Consider the following 24471-nt stretch of genomic DNA (forward strand, 5'->3'; position numbering starts at 1 on the left):
CTAGGCAAAATGAAAACATATCTTATGTGCTTACTTCAACTTCACCAACAGACTCTATAGGATAGACTCCAACAGCAGGAAGATACATCAGTTATGTAGTACAGATTCATACAATATGTGTGCTCAGACTACAGCTGTTGGAGGATGGCATTATATAGTGTGTTTACCTTGACTCTACTGAAAAGATACATGCTACATGAGGAAGGTACATCAATGTGATATAATGATGTTGTACAGTGAATGCTCACTTCAACTCTACTGAATAGTTTCAGGCTACAGGAGGAGGGCAAAAAAGACATAAATTCTGTATAAGAGGGATGAACTGCATTATATTGACAGTGTCAGCACTGTCCTTTTTTAATGTATTGAGACTGCTGTGTATAGTACTAGTGAGGATTCTTCATAGTCCACCACCTTTGTAGCTACAAACTGGTAAGTGGTAAAGGCCTCTTGTAATCCATTCACCAAGGGGGAAATTCACATATTACCATTGCACCTTCAGCTGGAAAGATATTTTACAGAAATCAGTGCAGTGTGTGACCATGAAACCCTATCTTTGAAAGCCAGCATTTGCAAGTCAGAGAAGTGGGCAGAACACTTCCTTGGTACTGCCTTTTTCTATGATAGTCCATGGAATAGTGTTCTGGATAAAACACTTGAGTGCATATTTATATACATACACTATGAGGATACCTTAAATGGTCTTACAGATCACCCCATCTCTCACTGGGCAAAAATAGAGCCAGAACAGATGGTATGAGCACTTTCTGTCATTCTGGTTTCATAAAGGTTTTGAGTAAATATACCCTGAGAGGCAACATGAGTCAAATAATGAGATTTTATGAAATGAAATGGAGCTCTCTCTAAATGAGAAATAGTATTTGCTATTCTCAAAGGTTGTGAGGTGAGTAAAGAATGGCAACTGGTGGAAGCAAACACCATCAGGAGATAAAACAGCCAGAAGGTATAGAAAAGGAAATGAATGTGTGGAGAGTCATCCACATGTCCACCAGCACAATTTCATCCCAGGACCAACAAAGAATATTTGCAAGAGAATGAGAAAGGTGGTGAATCAAATACAAAAGTATGAAATAGTCTGCATGTATCCACTACCCAAGACAAACATACCAACCAAAGGAATTGACAGACTCATTAAGTAAGGGCAAAAGGAAATTAGGAGTTCAGAGTAGTGATGGACAAAGGAAGAGAGACAGATTGAGAGAAGTCCATGACCATGCACTCTGAACAGCCCAAATGGAACACAGAAATCAATTCTGGTTCTGGTCTGAACTGTGAAGAAGGTGAGAGACAGAAGAAAGGTGGAAAAAAAGAGAAGTAGTTACCCTCCCTGAGTGTTCAAAGTCTCTGGAAGGATTTGTTTGTTTCTAATTTTCATGCAAAAGCTATATGAGGGCTATCTGCAAAAAGAGGCACACGTGTGCATGCCACAAAGAAAAGAGGGGTACCAGGAAGGCCAGAGCCCCCAGATATGAAAGAGCTTCAAGCACAGGAAAGATATGAGAAGCACAACACCTGGTTACCTAATACAACATAGCTTGCAGGCAAAAAGGAGAAACTGAACTCAGCTGAAACAAGAAATGAAGAAAATACCCAAAAGTACCACATACTGAGTTGGCATTAGACACAACAGAGGATCTTAGAATAAATCTCCTCCCCTCCAATACAAGTATCCTACTGTGAAAGAAGGGAAGTATGAGGAGAGCAAACAAGTCAAAAAAAGGATATCATTTTCAGGCTGTAAATATAGCAAGTGAAGGCTCACACAATATTAATGAATATAAAAGGGACTGACATGAAGGCAAAGGGAAGTGCAAGGAATGGGATGATGTGGAAACAATGGCCAGAATGAATAACACATATGGAGGATGAGGCAAGAGTGATGTAAAGGAAGATGTCTGACATCTTGATCATGGTCAACTGCAGAGTCTGAGTAAGGAATAAAAGAAATGAGATGAAAAGTGAAGGGTAAGACCAAGGTGGAGATAAGAGAACAGTTATCAGTAAAATATTAGACCAAAACAAGAAACAAAATGGATACTCATGGATCATATGTGTCTGACAGTCACTGGCAGGAAGAGGTGTGAAGAAGACAAGAAGGAAGACAAGTAAAAATAGGAAAGCCTGGAAACTGGAATGTGAAGGCTAAGGGTAGAACAGTTGAGGTAGGGAACAACAGTTAATGAGCTTCGAAAAGCCATGGTAGAAAAAAAGGATTGTATGTGAACAGAGATACTCACATGATTAAATATAATCCATGATAAAAATTAAAGCTTAAAACAAAAGCTAAAGAAACCAAAAATCAAAGTTTCATTAATAATGAAATATAAAACAAAATTTAACTCAGAGAAGAAATTAAAAATTCATCTGTATTGTTCAGTGCTAAAGAAAAGTGTGAAGTTATCACAAGTGCATAGGGTGTTGCTGTGAGTGAAGGTTGTGTAATCCTCCTATTGGTGTAGGGCTTTTATGCAAGATTACTCACAGTGCACCAGTACAGTTCATATTAAAACGTGAAATTAGGTGGGAGTTGCTTCAAGGCTATTGCAATGCAAATCTCTTTGGCAGATGTACGAAAAGGATAGCTAAATTGTGTGAGGAGGTGACTCATCACCTTGAAAATTGAGAATTTGTGATGAGTTTGAAAAGCATTTTTTTCAGTGAGGTTACAAACAAATGTGTAAAAACTACAAAACAGTTACTTCATTTCCATTGCTTGTCACTTCACCATTTGATTAACATGTATAACTGGAATACAAGGAACATGGAATTTACATTAAGGAAATAGCTGACAAAAACTACATTTTAATTTATACGGATAATGACATCCTATTAGTATAAATAACTTCCAAATGGTTTATTTGAGAATATGAGCAATATTCATGTTTCATTATCCTGACATTCTAAAATATTACATTTTCAGTGTTTTATCTCAAAAACACTTTCCAACATCGTTTTTGTTTAAAATACAAATTCATAACAAATGTGTAACACTTTTTATGTTACCCATTGCCACCTTTAATGAGTTCTATGTTAATTATTAAGGATAATGGTATTTTAAATCAAATAGATAGTCTGCCACTGATAACATAACAAGCAGAGGAACATCAAAGAATGTCTGTTTACAATAGGCTTAGTGTGTTTAAACTTTTCACTCCTTCTCTAACTTTCACTTTTTAAGTCTAAAATATAGTCATTAAAAGGTATTAATTAAGACTGCTATTGAAAAAAAACACATAAAATTGAAGAAATCATCACATATCCACAACATTAAAGATAGCTGCTCAAATCAGGACAAAAACTATTTTATACAGCTGAAGAATTTTATTTCTTAATAATTAATTTGTATAGAGTAAATTACAGGTAAACACCTGTTAACCATTAAATTAATGCTACAATGAAAAGAGAAAAACAGTTGTATTGAGTTTATTTCTGGAGGTAACAGTACTACTAAAATTAATTTACAGTTAATAGAAATTAACAGCAGTAATGGGTTTATTCTTATAAACAATAATACTAATGTTACAGTAACAAAAGTAAAACAACTTTATTAGGTTTATTCCTGCAAATAACAATCCTATTTATATTATTGTTGCAACAAGAAGAAAAAGACAGTTATAGAGGGTTACTTCCAAAGACAAAAATGGTACTAATTTTGATGTTGCAATAACAAGATTAATACAGCTATACTGGGTTTATTTCTTTAAATAAAAAGACCAGGAATATTAATGTTACAATAAGGAGATAAAAACAGCCATTCTAGGTTTATTCCTGTAGATCACAAGACCAGTAGTATTAATGCTACAATCAGAAGAGTCTACAGGGTTTCCACTCTTTGGAAATTTAAGCATTGAACATGCTTGCTTCAGTCTTTTATATTCCACTTGAATGTCCCTGACAAATTATAATTTGCAAAATTCTTCACTAGCTTCAGTGCCCCCTCTATCTAGGTGCTTACTGTATATAAGCATCTCACTCAGATAATGTAATTACTTTTTTTGAGACATAAACTGACTCCAGGTGGGGTAGTAGGGTGGGAGAGTGTCAGCAGAGGTAAATATTATTGGAAATACATTTTCAGTTTAGGAAAGTTTCAAAACATGCTTACACCTCCACTTACAGTATAGTTAGAATGCCACATTGATAGGGTGGATGGGTCACTGCAGGTATGATCCACACAGGAGGTACCTGTATAGAACATGGTGTACCAAGATAAAGATGGTACAAGAGTGAGGGAACTGAACTACATCCAGAACAGGTATGTTCTTCACATGGAACTTAATTCCAATATCAAAAGTGGAACACAATAAAACTTATTGTCAGTATAGACCAACTCCAAAGTTCCACAACTTAGGGTTGGAATTAAGGTCATGTGGTACCTATATCTCATGTAGGGGGCTAGGACTATTGAACAGCAGTGGTATATATATATATATATATACACACACACACACACACACACATACACTGGAGCCAACTTGTAGCCGTAGAGTGATGTATTCCACACCACCGGAATCATGACAAGAAAGTAAGCAACATAGAAGTGGACAACCTTTCTGCTCCATTTGAAGAAGTACAAAAGGTAACATCTCAGGCTCAGAATGACAGGATCATGTATGCTGTATACAACCAAAGGAACAGAACTAATCCAGTCTGGAATTATGAACATTCATCCTTACTCTCCAATGAAGTTGGAAAGGAGTATTCCATATGCCCCTGAAATCATGGAGAGGACATGGAAGCTGCAATCAACCTCACAGCTTATGGAATTATGAGGAGACAGTAGACATCCAATAAACAATATACAAAATTGAAATTGATCAAAGAGAAGGGCCATGCATCCCTCAAACAGATAGCATAGTGTCAAATCTGAACCAGAATTTCAAGTAGGCTCTTGCAAAGGCTGGTGCAACTCCAACTGACATCTAGGAAAAACATCCATCAACCAGAGTAGGAGGACCCCAACTTTGCCCTCTTCTTCAAAGAGAGGAGGAACACTCTGGAGCAAAAGAATCTGTCCATCACCCCAGCAACAGGAAATTGGAGATGGTAAGGACTCCTGAGCTCCACTAGTAGAGTCTGGGGGTGTAATATGCATCGGGAAGTACTGAGGAACACTGTTCTGGAAACTGTGCAATAGGTGAACCAAGTTCTCTAAATTTTTAAAAGCAAATTGACCCCAGTTTATTCTGAGTGAAGATTGGCATTGACGGGCAGGGTCCCCTTTAACTTTGCTCACAATTTGTGATTATAAGAAACCCACTTGAAGTAAAAATGTATCTCACGACAGCTGGTATGGGTATTAAAATTTTATTAAAATAAAATAGAGAACAACATTTTGGTCTTCTTAGGTTATCTTTGTTAACCTAAAGATGATCTAAGAAGGTTGAAACATTGTTCTCTACTTTATTTTAACAAAAATGTTAATACTTATACCAGCTGTCTTGAGATACAGATATTGAACCATCTCCTAATGTACTGCAAGAAGTTTGAGAATGTTGAGATAGAAGGTAGACTCATATTTTGTTCAAATAACCTGGAACTTCTGGTCTTGCAGACAAGTTCCCCATCCCTAAAGAGATGCATCAGATGGAGGTGGTAGAACAGGTACTCCAATAGTAGTGTTCTGATCCAACTATCATTTGCTATCAACAGTGTTGTTCCTTAGTAGTGAAACAGAATGATCCACAGGACAGGAATGCATGATCTACTGATGACACAGTGACCACTGAAGGGATCTCATATGTGCTTGCCCAAAGGAATTAGAGGCTTAAAGGCTGCCTACACTCCCAAAAGAGAAAGAGAAGGATCCATACAGTAGGAGAAAGAGGCATAAGTAAAAGCCTGATAGCTCTTTCCATGGCTTGAAACCTGATAGGGGCTGGTTGGGTGTGATTTAGGTGAGTATTGAGAAATACACCCAAATGGATGAGATATTGCATGGTAATAGAATGGACTTCTGATAAGGAAGCCCACTTTTGTGGCTTCTGAAAGGAGAATCTAATCACACATGATTATATGTATGAACAGAGCCAAAGAATGCACATGATGCGAAAAAGCTTGAACAACTCTGTAGAAGACATAAGTTGCTGATACAAGACCAAAACGTAAAGATCTGGACTACAGCACTTGATCATTCTACACAAATCTGAGAAACCTCCATGAAGATTTTGCTATGGAGATAATCACCAGTAACATTGAACTTGGTCATCCAAAGCCCTGGCATGAAGTGCTATCATAGCTTGAGGAAAGATTCCTTTATAAATAAGGAAGATATGAAGCTTGGTTGAGCCAATATCCTGTCTTCTTGGGTACAAGAAATAAATGGAAATAAAATCCCATAAGAATGAGATCAGCCAATTCTACTGCCCTTTTGACTAACAACTCTTTTCATGGTCTAGGAAAGAAGCTACATTTTCCATGAATCTTTTGGAGATGAAAAGGCAAGAGACTGTGCAGAGAATCTAAAATGAATGACCAACCCAGAAACCAGAAAATGAAATATCCATGGATCCATGGTGAAAGAACTCCAGATGTCCAGAAAGTTATGTAATTGTGCTCCCACTGTTCCTTCACTCAGGGGATAGTCACAGATGCTGCTCTCAGTGGCCTGCCCAAGTCAAAGTTCCTCAAAAATACAAACAGATTCTGTTATGGGATCCAACAGACCTATGAATTGGAGCAGGAGGTTGGGAAACACTACAGACTGACACCCCCAACTTAGCACCAGATGCTGAAAAGAGTCAAAAAGCCAACAGTGATAAAGAAGAATGTAAACAGGCTCTATTGATATGTGATTCCAATGTTTCTGGATCTATGATATACAATATGGGATGGATAAAGGAAGCTTCTGTAACTCCCTGAGAGCAGAAAATGGTAAATGAATACTTCTTACAAAGCAACTCTTCCTAAACCAATAAAAAAACCAAAGAAAGAACTGAAGAAGACAATCTAACTGAGGTGGAGATCAGCAAAATCCCCAACTCTTTTTAAGTTGTTGAGAGAAATGTTGATAGGCTTCAGACAAAAGCTGGATTGAAGATAAATTTCTTAGGATGGTCATGAGAGTAGGACAAATCCAAGAAAAGAGTGATCTGTTTAAGGTTATCACAGGTTCCAATCTAGACCCCCCAAAGGTATGAAAGAGTGTACTTCCATTGAGAATCTAAATATACCTCCTCCTTTCAGTGATAAGCCAATGCATGCTGTTCCAATAAACATGGGGGACAAGGCATAGCTTTCTGTCAGTTACTTGAGTGATAAACCTCCCAGCATTAATAGCAATCTCAGGAAAAGGAGAAAAAACCAAGTAGTCATTTTCTGTCCCTTCTGCAACAAGGAAAAAGTAGTGTCAAATGCAATTGGAGATTCCAATCTAAACCTTTCAGACCTGAATGACTAACTGAAAAATAGGTGGTTGATCAAAATGATCCTTTGTTGAGGCAAATCTAATAAAAGAAGCAGTTGGAAAAAGTGAGTTTAATTTTTCTCTAGCTTGTTCCAAGTTGTTTGCAAGAGCTGCTTCACAACTCCTTGGAGAGACAACATTAGTCTGTATATCTCTTCATATCTCAATGAATCATATCATAGACAGCTTCGACTTACCCTTCTATTGGCTGTTAATGAACATCAGAGAGCAGAGGTGGAAGAGAAAAGGTTTGGTTGGCCTCTGTAGTAGAAACATTAACTCAGGAATTCAAGCATGTTAGCAAGTTTGTTTTTTGTTAAACTAATTTATAAATGTAAACAAAGATACAGCTAGAATTGTCAACCACATGCAACATCGCAACGTAAATAATCACAACACTCATGTTTATAGAAATCTATGCTGAATGCTTTGTCGAGGATAAGTGATTTATTATCTGAATGAGGTGCTAATTTACAGTGTCTAGATAGAAGGCACATTGAAGTTGGAGAATTTTGTAAATTAGAATTTCAGAAAGGTGTTCAAGTGTGGTATAAAAGACTGGAGCAAAGATGTTTAGTACTTAGATAGGCAAAGAGTTGAAACCCTGGAGATCGAGAAATGGTTGTATTGTCAGCAGAGGTATGTATGTTTTGGAACCATCTTTTCCAACATAATTGTGAACAATAATGCATACTTACTACAAATGTTGTACATCAATGATATCTCTTATTAATTCTCTCTGTTTCTAAGATAAAAATAAGAATTGTCTCCCATTGTCAATTATTTTAAGTGTCTTTAATCATGATTTTTGAAAACAAAATGATAAAGAAGTCTTCTTACTTTTAAGAGTTATTTACATGTACACTTCAAAATGTTTGGAATACAAAACTTGTTCTCACTGCACTATCTGTGACATTTAAAACTACAAATCACTTTTGGAGAAATTTCCAAATTCTTATTATAATCATGGTCTTCAGGTAGTTGATGCAACTTCTCTACTATCTCATAAACACTGTTAATGTCATCATCATAATCTACATCAGCAACAGCTTCATGCCAGAGAATGTTGTCTTCTAAACCATCCATGGCATTTATAAGGCCAATATGTGACCTGTTGTGTTTCCAAGAATAGTAACAAGATCTGTATGATTATTCTTCAGCATATCTTTGATGTATATCATTCTTTGACACCTGAGAGCATGGAGTATCATCATAGGATGCTCCTGCAAGAAGCCTCTGCATCACATGCTACACAACCAGTCTTTGGTCAAACCTTCATCCATCCAGTCTTATTCATCTGTACAAATTATCACAATTTGGTACCATGTGACATTCTTTGGAAAAGTGTTTTCTATGTAAAAACTACACTGACAAACACCACACCAACGTTATTTATAAAATACAATGTGATAACTGCCACGACTTCTATATTGGAGAAACAAGTAGAAAAATGGAAACCAGATTCAAAGAACATAAAAAGTCACCTTCACACGTTTTCGAACACTGCAAGTCAAATAAACACAACATAACCATAGAAAACACTCAAATACTAAATAAAGAAACAAACATAAACAAACGCAAAATTAAAGAAGCCTTACTTATACAACAACTTAAACCCAAAATAAACCAATATAAAGGAACGCCTTTATACCTATATTAATAAAATAAAATAAATAAAATTATATATTCAAACATCTAATACCGCCCTCTACATTTCGACACACAGTTACACAACCCCTTTCAAACATGTGGTCAGCTTCCGGTCAGTTACCTCTTTCTTTGTGAACCTGACGATGACTGAAGAAGGTCGAAACGTTGTTCGCTCTTCTATGTAAAAGTGTTTTCTCAGCCCAAACGAGCCGTTTTTGCATATACATTTCAGAACAAGCTATCCATACTCCAATGTAACAAAATTGTTGCAGAGGGTCATGATTAATGAAAACATTTACTTGCAAGCCAGGATTCCAAACATAGAAAGCACTATAGTTAACACACAATTTACATTCAAAACTCCACTTGTGAGGCACATTATTAGGGTCATAATGTATTTTCTCACTATGTATCCCAGTTTTTCACTTGTATTGTATTAACATTTTTATGAATCTTGAGATGGTAACCAACAGGGCCATAATGTATTTACTGAATGCATTATCTATGTTTGTTTGTGGTTTGAAACAACACACTATGACTCTGTTGGCTACTATGCACATGGTCATAACATACTGATTCAACATGTTGGATCTACTTGTTATGGTACTGTAAATTGGTAGCCAGTGGGGTCAGAACATGTTTAATTAACACATCATCTAAGTAGCCAATAAGACTTTCATAATTCTCACTAGGCCTCTTATTTTTAAGCTTATATAAATAATAATCAGATGCTTAGAAACACGAGATGTTAGAAGAATTACAAATCTTTAAGTCAGTACTTTATTATCCTGTTAACTACAGGATTTTGGCAATAGCATGTTGATCCAGTGCCTAATTGAACACTTTGATGTAATGTAAACATTGCACATGTAAATAAGTCTCTCTTTCCTATTTTGATTTTATTTTGTGCAGATGTTAAAACTCTCCGTACCTTACTGGCCAGCTTTAGTTAGGACAAAAACTGGAAGCCTTAATGCACAGAAAAATATTTTATTTACACTTCCTGAGCTACCAAATTTCATTTTATTCTCTGAGTAGCATTTCAGTAACATGCCTATTGTGGATGCCTAGTGCTTCATTCATAATCTGGATTCAGAAACAGTTTGAACATAAAGTACAGAATTGCCATGTGGCATGTATGTGAGGTGGGTATAAGACTACTGTCTCACTTGGTTATAAACAAATAATTCATAATTAGTGAGTCATGGCTTATAAGTTCAAAAAACTCTCAGGAATGTTTACAGTGAGCTAACATGAAGAGAGAGAGAGAGATATACAAACACATTTATCATATTCATTAGGATAAGATACAGCTAGGTGAAATCAATTTTTTCATAAATCTGTATATGCTTTCTTAATTTTTAACCATTCGTGTTTTCAAAAGTTAATTCTTACTTTGTTCTATGTAACAAAACACTTACTGCCTGTGAACATGCCACAATGCTATCTTCATGTATGAAAAGGTTTAAGGTTGTAATGCTCTGATTCTCAGAGAACCTGCAAGCTTAGCACCAACTTTTATGGGTAGCAATGCTAACATTGGTGGTTCTCATTCATCATGCATACTCGCTAACCCTTGAAGCCATGCCAAAATATACACCCCCTTTAATCTTTATTAAGCTTGCTTATACAGTAGAACTGGCACCAACAGGGACTAAGAGGTAATTTTTACTTGGGGGATTCTACATCTCAAGAAACACCCACACATGTAGCAAGTAATGATATACATTTTATGCTCTTAAAGAACCTATTATTCACAGCTGTTCATCTGAGATCTCTACCTACAATCACTTAGATATGTGGTTGCACTTGGTAATGATCATTACAATTGGTAATGTTATTCTAATGACATAATCAAAGCACATACAAAGTCTCCTTTCTTAAAAAGTTACAGGTGTGTTTTTGGAAACTCAGTTTGAGGTTCCAGTTAATGACATAACTGTACTTGCATGAAACAAATGATGTCTTTATTTCATAAAAATAAGTAAACCACACAAGGCATAGCTAACTCATTTACTTTTACTTTACATAGCTTAAGTATAATACATTTGTTCTCTTGTACAAAGTACATTGCTACAGAAGAAAAAGTATTTTATATATTTTTCCAGCGTTCAACATATTTCACTTATTAAATTTGTTACTTTAATGCTGATTTATTAGTTCATTAAATTTTATAAGTCAATGCTACTTTCAAAATGTAGCTAATAACTCTAATAGTGTCACTTTTAGTATGTGTTCAAGGCACATCTTTTAATTGGTACAACCCTCCTTTCTATTAATCACATACATGCTGAATATACATGAAAACCAAGATTACCTTTTATAAATTACTTTTACAGGTAAGGAAAACTTGTAACAGCTTTTCCATAAAGAAAATGAAGCTAAGAAAACTGGAAAGTTGTCAAGATAATGTGAATTTTAACATGAGTATTTGTTTAGTTCATTGTAACCTTTCTGAAAAATGCAAGGTCTAATTTTGTACCTTCTTCTTTGTAGTGTAACTTCAAACTGATAAGAATATAAAGGTGAAGCTCTCATGTAACCAAGTAAGTAATAAAAACAAAAGGTGAACCCTTTTCTGATGGATATAAAGTTGGTAAAAGATGAAACCTTAACTAACAGTAAATGCTTATTTTAAGAATTTAGGTGTAGATTCAAGTCAGTAATTGGATCAGGGTTTGGTTATGCTACACATAATTGTTGTTTAAGAGATGTTACCTTGCTTCTCTGCCTGACAAAGAGCTGTTATCTCTTATCACTGCTGTGAAGCTTGCATTGAATGAAATTCCCACCTCTGTACATATTAATAATATTAAATCAGATTATGCTGTAACCATCATAAAATTATAACCATCCACCAATAGGAGGACTACACATCTTTCATGGACAGTAATCTTTCTGTGCACTAGCATTGAACAAAGAATGTTTTTCATGGTGTAGTTTTATTGAGTCATATTTCTTTTAAGAATTAACAGCATTTTTGTGCTTATTACTTTGAACTTTCACAGTGTAGTCTTCCTTTCTTAAATTTTATTGATCATGAATAAGAAAGATACTAAATTTTAAATATTTCAATTTGAGCTTTGATATAAAATTTCTTCAAAATGATTCTTTCTTTTAATTATATTTCTAATTATGGTATATGTGTTTCATAGTCTTTGCTAAGTTTACTTTGACAATACCAGTAGCCATTGTCTTAACCCAGTGTATATGTTAAAGTACTTAGAGTTATGTGGAAAAGTTAGGACACCCTATGAAAGCCTGTGCATTTTTGTAACATTTTTGGATATACAGATATTTAATCTCAATTTGAACAATACTGAGAGATTATAGGAATATAACTAAACAATCAAAACTGAAGAAAAGACTTTTCAAGATCTTCTGTAAATGTAATTCGACAAAAATGAAGAAAGTTTGCCCCACTCCTCAATGCAGAAGTCTGTCAGCTGCGATATGTTTGAGGGGTTTCTTGCATGTACAGCCCGTTTCAAGTCACCCCATAGCATCTCATTAGGATTAAGACCTGGGCTTTGACTTGGCCATTCCAGGACTCTCCATTTCTTAGTTTTCAGCTAGTCCTTGGTGGATTTACTGGTATGTTTTGGGTCATTGTCGTGTTGCAGGGTCCAGTTCCACTTCAGCTTTATTTTTCATACAGATAGTCTCACATGATCCTCAAACACCCTCTGATACATAGTAGAATTCATGGTGGATTCTATGATTGTGAGCTGTCCAGGTCCTGCTGCAGCAAAGCAACCCCAAACCATGGCACTTCCACCTCCATGCTTCACAGTTGGTATGAGGTTCTTTTCCTGGAATGCTGTATTTGGTTTATGCCAAACATGTCCTCTGTTCTGCTGTCCAAATAATTCAATTTTGGACTCATCTGTCCAAAGAATATTATTCCAGAAGTCCTGGTCTTTGTCTACATTCTCTCTGGCAAACTTCAGTCTGGCCTTGATGTTTCTCTTAGAGAACAAAGGTTTCCTCGTTGCACACCTCCCATGCAAGTTAAACTTGTGCAGTCTCTTTCTGATTGTAGAGGCATGCACTTTCTCATAAACAGTAGCCAGAGCCTACTGTAGGTCCTGTGATGACATGTTATGGTGTTTGGAGACCTCTTTTAGCCTCTTGTGGTCTGCTCTCAGGGTGAACTTGGAGGACCAGACATGGGCACGTTGGCAGTTGTTTTGAAAGCCCTCCACTTGTTGACTATTTTCCGGACAGTGGAATGGCTGATTTCAAAATCTTTTGGGATCTTTCTCACCATGATGCTCACTCTCACTTCAGCAGTCAGGAGCACACCAAACTAAATGTCTGAGGTTTAAATAGGGCAAGCCTCATTCAAAATGCTGAGTAACAATCTTCTAATCATGTGCACCTGGTGTGATACACCTGTGTGTGAATTGAGCCATTTTAAGTGGGAATAAATGTAAGGGTGTCCTAACTTTTTCCTCAGTTAGAATATGCATTTTTGTAGAATTACATTTACAGAAGATCTTGAAAAGTCTTTTCTTCAGTTTTAATTGTTTAGTTATATTCCTGTAATCTCTCAGTATTGTTGAAATTGAGATTAAATATCTATATATCCAAAAGTGTTACAAAAATACACAGGGTTTCATAGGGTGTCCTAACTTTTTCATATGACTGTATAGTTGTTGATATTAAGCCAGTGACCTATGCACCATAAACATACCAAGAAAATATTTATCACTAAAATAAAGTTGTTGGTTTTTGTTGTTGTTTTTTTTTGGTGGGGGGTAGTATCAACTAGATTACGAATTAATGTTTCCACGTTTCTGACATATCTCAAGGTTCTGCCATTTCTGAGCAGCAGTCATCAAATATCACAATGATAACTGGAGGAACTCTGTTATCATCACAGTGCAGCAGGTGTTTGGCTCCATTCTTTTCTCAGATTCAGGGTTTCCAACCTCTTGCTATTGTTACTTCAGCTGAGCCTGTCCTATCATTTCATGAGTACCAACTTTTAGTTTTCTCTTTCCAACAAGGATCAGTTAACTCACCTTTGTCTTTCACTACTTGGATTACACAGATATATCTTTTGTTTGCTATTTCTTCAGTTATCTCTTGCTGAATCTCAGGACACTTTATTGCATGAGTTTCTTTTTCTCTCCCTCACTATCCATCTTCTTTACTAACTCTATCTTTCACCATTTTTGTGTGATGATCCCATTATCAACTTTACCAGGAATCTTGCACATACTTGTTTTCTACTTCGTTATCAGTTTTCTTCTTCTCTTTTATCCAGTTTAACTTAATTTTTTATCACTCAGAAGTACTTTGTCAAGGATGTTTACTTCCTTCAATTTTTGATGAGTTTCATTAGTTTTTTTTATCACACCTATTGAAGGTTTTTATGTGTTTCACTCTTTCTTTTTGCATTTTTTATTCTTTGAAATCTTGTGCTAATGTAACTCATCCTTAATTATCTCTTCTCATTTTGATTTTTCTGACTTTTTGGATTAAGGGGAGCCACAAATGTTTATCATCTTCTGCATTCCCCCTGAGACAATTATTTTCTTTAGCTTCTACACCCTGGTGTGGTAGAATCTTAGCTTTCTCAATTTGTAGTTTCTTTGCTGCAAACTATTGGATTACCCAGATGCTTTCTGAGGGTTTTTCCACTCTCCTTCCACTCTCTTCCTCACCTAATTAGATTTCTGAGGAATAATTCCCCAGTGTCACTCTAGGGTTTTACTCTCATTTTTCTTCTCATACCCCTAAATAAGAGAGTGTGGCATTCTGTTATAAATCTGTCCCACTTGAACCAATTCTGATCTTTCCTTAGTGATTTTCTCACCTTGTATTCAGTACTCTCCTGGAATTTGGATGGTGTAGATTGAGGTCTCAGACTCTTCCTTCACATCCAAAATTGACTGCAATTTTATACATTTTGGCTCATCCACAATGATCAAACATTTCATTCAAAGCCCTTTTCTTCAAGTTGGCTACAGTCCCATATGTTTTTCTTTGGGGTAGATGGGCTTTTGCTTGGAGATTGCATTCCTGAGGCCTGTTCTTCTATTGGTACATGAAAGTTTGGTATATAGTTGCCACATTTAATGTGTTTTCCAATGTTGTAACCTTCCTTCTCTTTTGGGAGTTGTCTCATTTCATGTGGCTCTTCAATTCATTCCTCCTCAATTTGTATCAGGGCAGGTTTATCCTAATCTATTACGTTTTTGAGACAGAATTTCTGATATTAAGACTTTTGTGTTTTCTTAATTTTTTACATGAGAGCATTTGCCTCTTTCAAGGATTAAATACTCTCCTTTTTTCAGTGCATTGATCCTCATAAATGCACCATTACATGTTTCTTTTAGTTTACTCTGGCCATGTGTGCACTGAATGGCCAGAGAGTCACTGTCTTCTTTTTACATCTTGCTTTCATAATGGTTTATTCAATCCCACATTGTCCAGGACATTTTCTTTCCCTACCTTAGCCTTACTTACATCAGTTCAAAAATTTCAAGAGGTGACTGGTAAGTCTGAGGGCTTATGATGCTCAAATGTTTGGGTTTATATGCATGTGGTAAGTGCAGCATAGGTGGCACATTGTGTTGCTTTGTACAGAATCACAATAAAACTTACAGTTTTACAGTCTAGTCTTCTTATCATGATCCATTGAGAAACTTTCTATGTTATTTTCTCCATCTACTGATAGATAGACACTTCCCTCGGGATTTCTGTTTTTCTTGCTCCAGACTGTCATGTCTCAGGAACTCATGGCCTGGTGGCAGATCAACTGTCTTGTGTAGACTAGATCCTTACCATACAATGGCTCTCTTCCTTGTGATGCTTTCAGTGGGCTTTCTTCCACTATGAGAGTTCAGTTACTGCTGCCTTTCTAACTCCACACAATGCCTAGATTCCACTTCTATGGTTTCCATTCTCAGAAAAGATAGGAAGCTCTGTGCCTGGATAGGTCAGATTTTTTAATATGTTTCATACATATATTCTTCTCCATTTAGATTTCTCTCTTTTGCCTTAGAAGCCTTATGCACTGTTAACTACTGTGACAGACTGGTGTTTTTCTTGGCTGCTCCTTTGTTCCTCAAACTTGATATGTTTCAAATGGCATTTGAATCTTTTCTTCAATCCTTATAACCCTTTGATTTCTTTCTTATACACTCATCCTATTCAACTACTTTGGTGTTATCTTGCTGATAATGCTCTCATGTCTGACAATTATCATTATCTTTTCTGGTCTTAGGATTCCTCACTTTTTAGGGATTTGTCACTTCCAAGTGTAGCCAGTTATGTAAATCTACTCATCTGGTGTTTTATTCTTCCCTAAGATAGGATGCCTGTCAAATTTATCAGATATTATTTCATCAGGTTTGTCAATCTCATGGCTTCTCTTGCCTCTTACCTTCAACATTTGCTGGATCAGACGTTTAAAGTGGGGATATGGAGAACCCCTGAAATATGTGTTTCATAACTTACATCACATGTCAGTTTTGTTTGCATCTGGATTATGTTTACCTCCAGTGAACATTTTTCACTTTTCTCAGTGGCTCTAGTTACGTGATTATTAGCTAGTTTGTTATTGTTTTCTTTTCATAATTTCTTTATCGCCATTGCATTCAAATATATATATATAGAGAGATACTAGAAAATATAGAACCCACCAAATGGTTGATAATGCTTCACAGGGAGTATTTCTTTTTCCCAAAATTTGTATAAAGTTGGAGAATACAAAAATGTTAAGCCTATTTGCTATTTCTCTGTGCCTACATTTAAGATTAGTTTTCCTCAAGACTAATTTTTCTTTCTGAACTGTACTTCATGTGAAAAAGTGTGTGCCTATCCTCACACCTGCCCAGTACTTACTGTTCATCATGATAACCCACTGCACAGTCTAACATTCTGAGATTGCTTGCAGATGTAATGTTTACTGTTTGGTCTGAACACCACTCCTCATTCTCCCCCAGCTCAGCATGGCCAGGTGGTTAAGGCATTCAACTCATAATCTTAGAATTGCATGTTCAAATCCCTGTCACATCAAACATGCTTTTCATTTCAGCCATAGGGGTGTTATAATGTGAAGGTCAATTTCATGGATTATTAATCCCACTGTTCATTGGTAAAAGAGTAGCCCAAGAGTTGGTGGTGGGTGGTGATGACTAGCTGTCTTCCCTCGACTCTTACACTGCTAAATTAGGGATAGCTAGCACAGATAGCCCTCATGTAGCTTTGAACAAAATTCAAAAACAAAAAACAATCATTCTCTCCCAAATTAATTCCTTAATCCTGTTTTTTTTATAGTGATATATAATGTTGTATGTATTAAACCATTGTGGAGGTCACTATATATAGTTCTCCTTTGCATTGGGGTTAATCCTACTGTGGATAGACCTTTCAATGGAAATTAGGGGTGAGGTGTTAACTGAAAGTGTTGTACAGGACACTCTACTACATTATGAACCAAGCTGCTTCAGTAGTTAGAGAGTCAGATGTGCTTTGTTTTTCTCTTTGGGATGTAGGTCTTGGATATTTTCTCCTTGTGCCTGCTTTACTTTTTCTGGTATGTATCTCACATAAATATGTCTTCAGTATGGAATGATGTATTTTATTCCTTGAACCACACTTTTATTCTCAGCTGCCTACTTTTGAGATAATGGCTGGTTTAACAACTTTACATTCTGCCTATCTGTTCAACATCTCAGTTGCATGAAAACCTTTCTTTCAATATTATCTTTGTTCTACCATGTCTGTTGAGTGAAGAGCATTGCCTGTTTCATACAGTTGTGGTCTCCAAATGAGTGATAATCCACTAGGCTATGCCACCTAGGGGTGAAATGCTCACATGGATTTTCTTTTTCCAATGCAAATATTTCATGTAAGAGCAAATCTTTGTCATTTCTTTATCTGCCTTGGTGCTTTTGCCATCTTCATAGTGGCATTTTAGCTCTTTGTTATGCAGAGAGGTGAGAATGTTTATCAAGTTCAAATTTCCCTTATTTGGAAAATGTATTTCAAATAGATATCTTTCTGTGCAACCTCCCACTCTTTCTCTCTACTTCCAGTGTATTTATTTTGTTTCACAAAGAATGAGGCTTTGTTCAAACGCTAGTGTTCATGGGAATTACTATGCATGAAAAATGTGTTGCTTTCCTATTTGTGGATGGCTATTGTCTTAAGATGATTAGACTATAGATGATTGTTGGTGTACTAAATATTAATACTGAATCAGTGGAAGTTACAATCAAAGCTTGTACAATAAGCAAACATCTTTGTAGCAGTGGTGCAAGGTAATAGTTCTTTCTTGTAGAGAAAATAATTTATATGAAATACAATTTTAGGTAAAAAGAATACATGTAGACCAAAGAGAGTGATTAGGATGGGTATTAAGTAGATTCTAGTTACTTCTGCCAGGTGATGAAGTTTGAATTTTTTTCTTTGAGTGTACTGCCTCATGTATTTGTGTGACATTCTGGCATTTGGCTGTGCAGTGGTTGGGTGCATGTTATAACAAAAGGATTTTGGAGCCTTGCCAATTTTTACAGTTCTTGTTACTACATCCAGTCATCCTCCATCTGATGACTGTGTGTATTGTCAATAGCCTGGCAGTACAGTTTCCATTTGAAAAATTCTGTCATACGTCTGTTGTGTCTAATATACACTACATCCATGGAGGCTTTCATTCAGATTTGTAAGGTATGAAGGTGATGGTTTCTCAATACCCAATTCAGCATTTCATTTGCACAGAAATTCATAAGTGCTGTGTCTGTCAACTTCATCTGTACATTTTGATATCTAATAGCATGAATAATTATTCCATTCTCTAGCTTTGTGAAGTATGTGACAGTTTAACAAATGTCATAACAGCAACTTATATACAGGACTTGTATCACTTTTACAAATGAAGATCCTTTCTGATTGTTGTGTACTATTACCTGGAATACATGGAAATCATTTTCTTGCAAACACTTGTATTATGGATTCTTGTATATTGCAAGTCACTGTGCCCCACAGTGGCACAGCACTATGTATGTTGACTTGCAACCCTAGAAACTGGGTTTCAATACCCATGCTGGACAGAGCACCAATAGGCCATTGTGCTTAACTGCAAAAATTGCAAGTCACTGCACTTTTCTTACCATAGCTGAGGATATCCCCATCATGTAAATTTTTAATCTCCAGTCTGAGCATGTTTTTATGATCACCATATAAACATTTTTCATTACAAAGGACTGCAGCATACCATTTGCAAAAGTGTTAAGTTTTTAGTGGCATCGCCCTATCTATGAAATAGTAAACAATGACAAAATGTAATTTTTATACATTGCATTCCACTGTGAATTTATATTAAATGTGTTTGTCACACGACTTGCTGATTTGCATATTAAATACATTTTGATATGACACACTTAAACAAGTCGCTTTAACAAATCTTAGGTTAATTTTCTTAGTGGAAAAGGAAAGCAGTACTGATACTTTAGTTATTTACACTAAACATTTTTTTTTGTAGTCATTCTTCAACAAGAAAAGCACAATTTATATTTATTTCTTAATTTTTAATGTGGTTATGAGATCAGTCAAACTGACAGATCCCATATAGTTATGGAAGAGTAAATAACAGACAAAATAAAAAGTTTTGCTATAAACAAACATTTCAAATGTACTTAATAGATTTTAAGAGATGATACAAATATTATTGGAGATTTTGGGGAGGACAAACAGTTTTAAGTCATAACATGAAAATCATTTCACACTTGGACTAGTAAGAAAACAGATTTGATATTTTCACAAATAAGTTTTTAGCAAAAGTACTTCATTAAAATATGAATTTTGTTGTTTAAAAAATACTTATAATCTATACTAAAAGTCTACCAGATTTTGTGAAAGTTCACTTACTATGTCAAAGAAAAGTATAAATACTTATCTTGTGTATATTACACCGAGCCATTGTGAAAGGATTAATGCATTCTTTTTAGATTCATCATTCACCCAGATATCCTAGTCTTCCAAACTTGGATATTAATGTGATCCTCCATTCCCTCCCTTTACCCATTTAAACCTATTTTCTCATGCTCCATGTTTCACCTTTTCCTTAAAACATATTTTCTTCTTCTCTGTTGAAAGTCTGATTTGTTTGTCATTGATGTTTCATCTTCTCTTTTATTCAGATAGTTTCTTGCTCCCAAACACCTCTGCAGCGATGGAGGATAACTCCTCATTTTAGCCTGTTTCTCTTCTTTCTATTTGTCATCTCTACCCTCATCCAAATCTGGATAAACTTCTTTATCTGGTCTGTACCATTCACTACTATATTGCCCACATAATTTTCTTCTGTGATTCGTGTTCCCGACTCTTTATGGCTTGGCAGTCTTTCTCTGTTCATGACCTACCTCCTTCTACTCTTATCAGTTGGGTTCCATGTTTGATTCCATTGGCTTATTCTTCCTACCAGAATTAATTCATGGCATCTTCTAATCAAAATCAACACTTCACTTTTTCCACAGCATCATCCATTGGAGGAAATCCTACAGTTGAGCATGTGGACTACACCTAATATGTTTGCCTCCCATTACTTATACTATATTGTGTTTTCTTCTTCTTAGGGTTTTAATCTTCCACCTCTTGCTGTTCTTCAAGATTCAGTGCAACTTTGACTTCTTAACTGTATATTAATACTTTTCTTTTTAGAGACCCTTGCTTCATTTATTATTTATATGGATCCTTATTTGTGGCAAGTGGTGCCTGATCAGGTATATTTCAATTCAGAATCCACACTGTGTAGTCATGTTGACTCTCACACTGACTTACAGGGCTTTGCAATACTCACCATTGGGATGGTATGTTCCACAAGATCACTTGCAGGTAAATGACCTTGCAATGTAATATCTACATAAACTTGCCAATTCCAGACTGTACTGCATGGGTAAAGCAAAAGAGGACAGTTGCTCATCACTGCCATGCCTCATAATGAATAAACAGGTATGGTCTGCTTTTCAAAATTGACTTCCTGATCACCCATTGCACTGTCTCAGGTGATGGCATTCCTCCAAAGTCTTTAACACTTTCTCACTTCCAGTTCTTCTAGTGGAGTATGGGAGTTCTTACCACTTTCTAGTTCCAAGCCACTAAGGTGATTGACCATGGAGGTACCCTCCTGAATGGGTTCCATTAAAAAATGGCTTTAACCATTCAGTGCAGAGTAGGGATGTGGTGTTCTTTGGGTGTAGATGTGATATACTCCACTATGCATAATATAATCATAAAGGAGTGAAACACTAAATTGCAGTTGATCCCTTCGATTGTGAGCACTCATCCTACCCTGTGTGGATGTTGATATCCCATGACTGGATTTTGGATTTAGAGTAAAACAAATCACTGTAAGTCCTCATACATATTTATGATGGTCTCTATTCCTTCTCAGTTATGCTACACCTGTATTATTGTTTTGTCGTTTTTTGCTATCCCTTCAGTATCTTACTTTCAGAATATTATTACTTTTTGGTTGGTTCCTGTAGGCTTTTGCTATTGAGGAAGATGATTATATTTAATAGGTATCCTTTCAACACCAGATCAATATATCAAAGTTAACATGTGTGTAAAGCTCTGGTGTTGGAGTGGTTCAAGATTCTTTTTGGTCTGTTGAACTTGAGGAGAAGACTACATGATCTTCATTCTACCCTTAAGTGGATGTCAATTTACAGCAGCAGGGGTTTTAACTTAACTGAGTGTGGTTCTTTTTATCTAGCTAATATACACCTTGGGGCACATCCATTGATTTCCACACTTTCATACTTTGTGGGATTAATTTACCTGTATATTTCAGGGTTAGGTTTGCTGTCCTACCTTATTTTCTCTCCCACTTAGATATGCTCTTATACTTTCTTGCCCTTATCTGCGATACACTTGACAGGTGGGTGAAGAGTATACTTCATGAGATGTGGTATGGTTCTCTTCACCAGATCTTTCAATCTGACTCTTTCCATTTTAGGGGTATTCTCTGTCATTCCATTGAACTGGTCTCTCTGCCTAATCAAATTGGGATTTTAGCTAATCTTGTGAGAAAGGAAAGTTCCTGTACTAGAAATTTATTTCCAATGATTTCTTTCTTCTTTACCTCCTCCCCACTTTCCTCCAGTTCTCATATCTTCTGCCAAACTTCAGAGTGTGATAGTTTGGTAAATGTGTATAGAGGGAGTCACATGTATCAAGCATGCCACACTTCTGTTGGTGGAAATATGAAACCATTTGATTTCAGTAGGTGGGAACATAAGGACTGTGCATGCATAAAAAAAAATCTTGGATATAGAGGGCAGCACTATGCAAGAATAGCTATTCTTGTGATAGGAGGAAATTATGTATATTGAAAATACATATTCTACTGGTATGGGAAAATCATAACTTTTGATCAAGATTAATTGCTTTATTTTATTATTAATGAAAATGAAAAAATAACTTTTTTTTTACACTGTACTCATGATGGTTCTTTCTGTAACAGTAACAGTGCTCTTAACACAGAACCTGTGTCTGGTGTAGCTAATGGAGTCTTGCTGTTTGTGGAATACATGATGTGTTGTGCATTCCTTTATGCACAAACCTCTTCCTTCTATACATATGGCTGATATTTCTTCTCTTTGCTTTGAATGTGATTAGAATAGTTATTTAACTGACTTTTTCCCTCAACAGAGTTTACTGTACATCCTCACTCTTCTAAACTCTTCCTTGACACAATTTTGCAGATATGTTATTTTTTTCCTTTGTCTTCTTATTTCTCCAACTCTTTATTATGTGAAACCTATACTCAAGACTTCCTTCTTTTAACATTATGGTTCATACAGACTCATTTTTCTAACAACTACACACCTGTACTAACATTCCTCATCCTCCTTATATACTTCATTTTTATCCTGGCTTTCAGACATACATCATTTCTGTTCCTTGATTCTCAGGTGATATATCCCTTAATGTCTATTTACATTTTTGGTGCTCAATTTTTGTGTCTCTTTCTTACCACCCTTTGTGTTACCTTTCATCACTTCACCATGTGTCCTAGGCACTTTTTCATGCTCTGGGGAATAATTTCCTAAAGAGGTTCTTTTTTTTTTTTTTCACCACATTGGCCTATAATACTCCTAATCTATCTATTCTAACATAGGATCTCTACAATTAACCTTCCTAGTTAATATCTGCATTTCACCCCCGTATCTCCATGATCTTTATCTAGCTCCATTCTTCAACCAGAAGTCTTTAGGAATGCTCCTTACTTACTGGAGATGAAAAGGCCTAGCATCAGTCTTCATAGTCCATTATGGTTCCTCATAATTCTGTTCCCATTTCTAGACCTGCTTAATCCATGTTTCCCCTTCCACTTCCTGACATCAGGGTTATTGCTTGTCTCATTAGTGTTAGGTATGGCTTTGTGGAGGCCTGTCAGTCTCTGTTTCTTGTCTCCATTTTATTCTGACAGATGGATTATTTAAGTTCTTACTCAAAGACTATCTATCTGCTTTTTTCACCTTCTCCCCTTCTTCATTTCCTTTCCTTCTTTTTCATTCCTCAGATTTCTTGACCAACAATGTCATCAAGAGGATATTAACCCTGTCACCTGATTACTACTATTTTCTTTTTGTGGTCACCAAGAACAAATAGCAACTGGTGTCTGGTTATAAACCTATCATCTCTCAACTGGTTTCTTATCACCCCTCAGTTTCGTTTCTTTCTTATGGTTCTTTCATTTGGAACATAGATGATCAAGTTAGATACTTTGTACACAGTTTTACACATTCCAGTTATCTCATCCTTTAGACATTTTCTTTGTTTCATCCACTAGGATTGGATCTCCCAGTTCTGTGCTCTTTCATTGGCATTATGTATGCTCCTTATGCCTTTAATCGAGTCATAAGAGCACTTGCTCATCTTGTTCATGAATTAGGGCTGAGATTCCATTATTACATGGGTGATTGGATTATTTCCACTCCTTTGAAAGGACTCATTTTCTCATATTTGCATTCTTGTGTGGGAGGTTACTCATCTGGACTAGATTGTCAAGCCTTCCAAATTCTTTCTCATGCATGCCATAAATTTATTACATCTGGCTGTGTTCCTCACTTTCAAACTCAGTGAAATGTCTTATTTCCAAGGTTTGTGTCCTTTTTACATATTCTGCAAGAGATTCTTTTGGTAACTTTGACTTTTCTTCATCAATCATTTATTTAGGTCACACACACATGTTCTTCTTCCAGTAGAATATTTTTCTGGATCCTTTGTCTTCAACTGTGATCTCCCTTATCCTTTTTGCAAAACTTGTCTAGGTGGCTCATGTGTGAGCATCTCTTTGCCACCTCCAGGTGTATTTCTGTCTCTTCACAAATTCTGCTACTTCAAGTTTAGTCATGTATCTGAATGCCTTC

At 36.0% G+C, this 24471-nt stretch overlaps 1 long non-coding RNA gene across 1 annotated transcript in view; it reads right to left on the reverse strand.

Moving 5' to 3' along the window:
- Positions 1-24471, reverse strand: part of LOC143223685 (uncharacterized) — a 41090-nt gene that overhangs the window by 12905 nt on the left and 3714 nt on the right. The window lies entirely within an intron of this gene.

The sequence above is a fragment of the Tachypleus tridentatus genome, chromosome 8 (genome assembly GCF_004210375.1).
Source record: "Tachypleus tridentatus isolate NWPU-2018 chromosome 8, ASM421037v1, whole genome shotgun sequence".
Taxonomy (NCBI): Eukaryota; Metazoa; Arthropoda; class Merostomata; order Xiphosura; family Limulidae; genus Tachypleus; species Tachypleus tridentatus.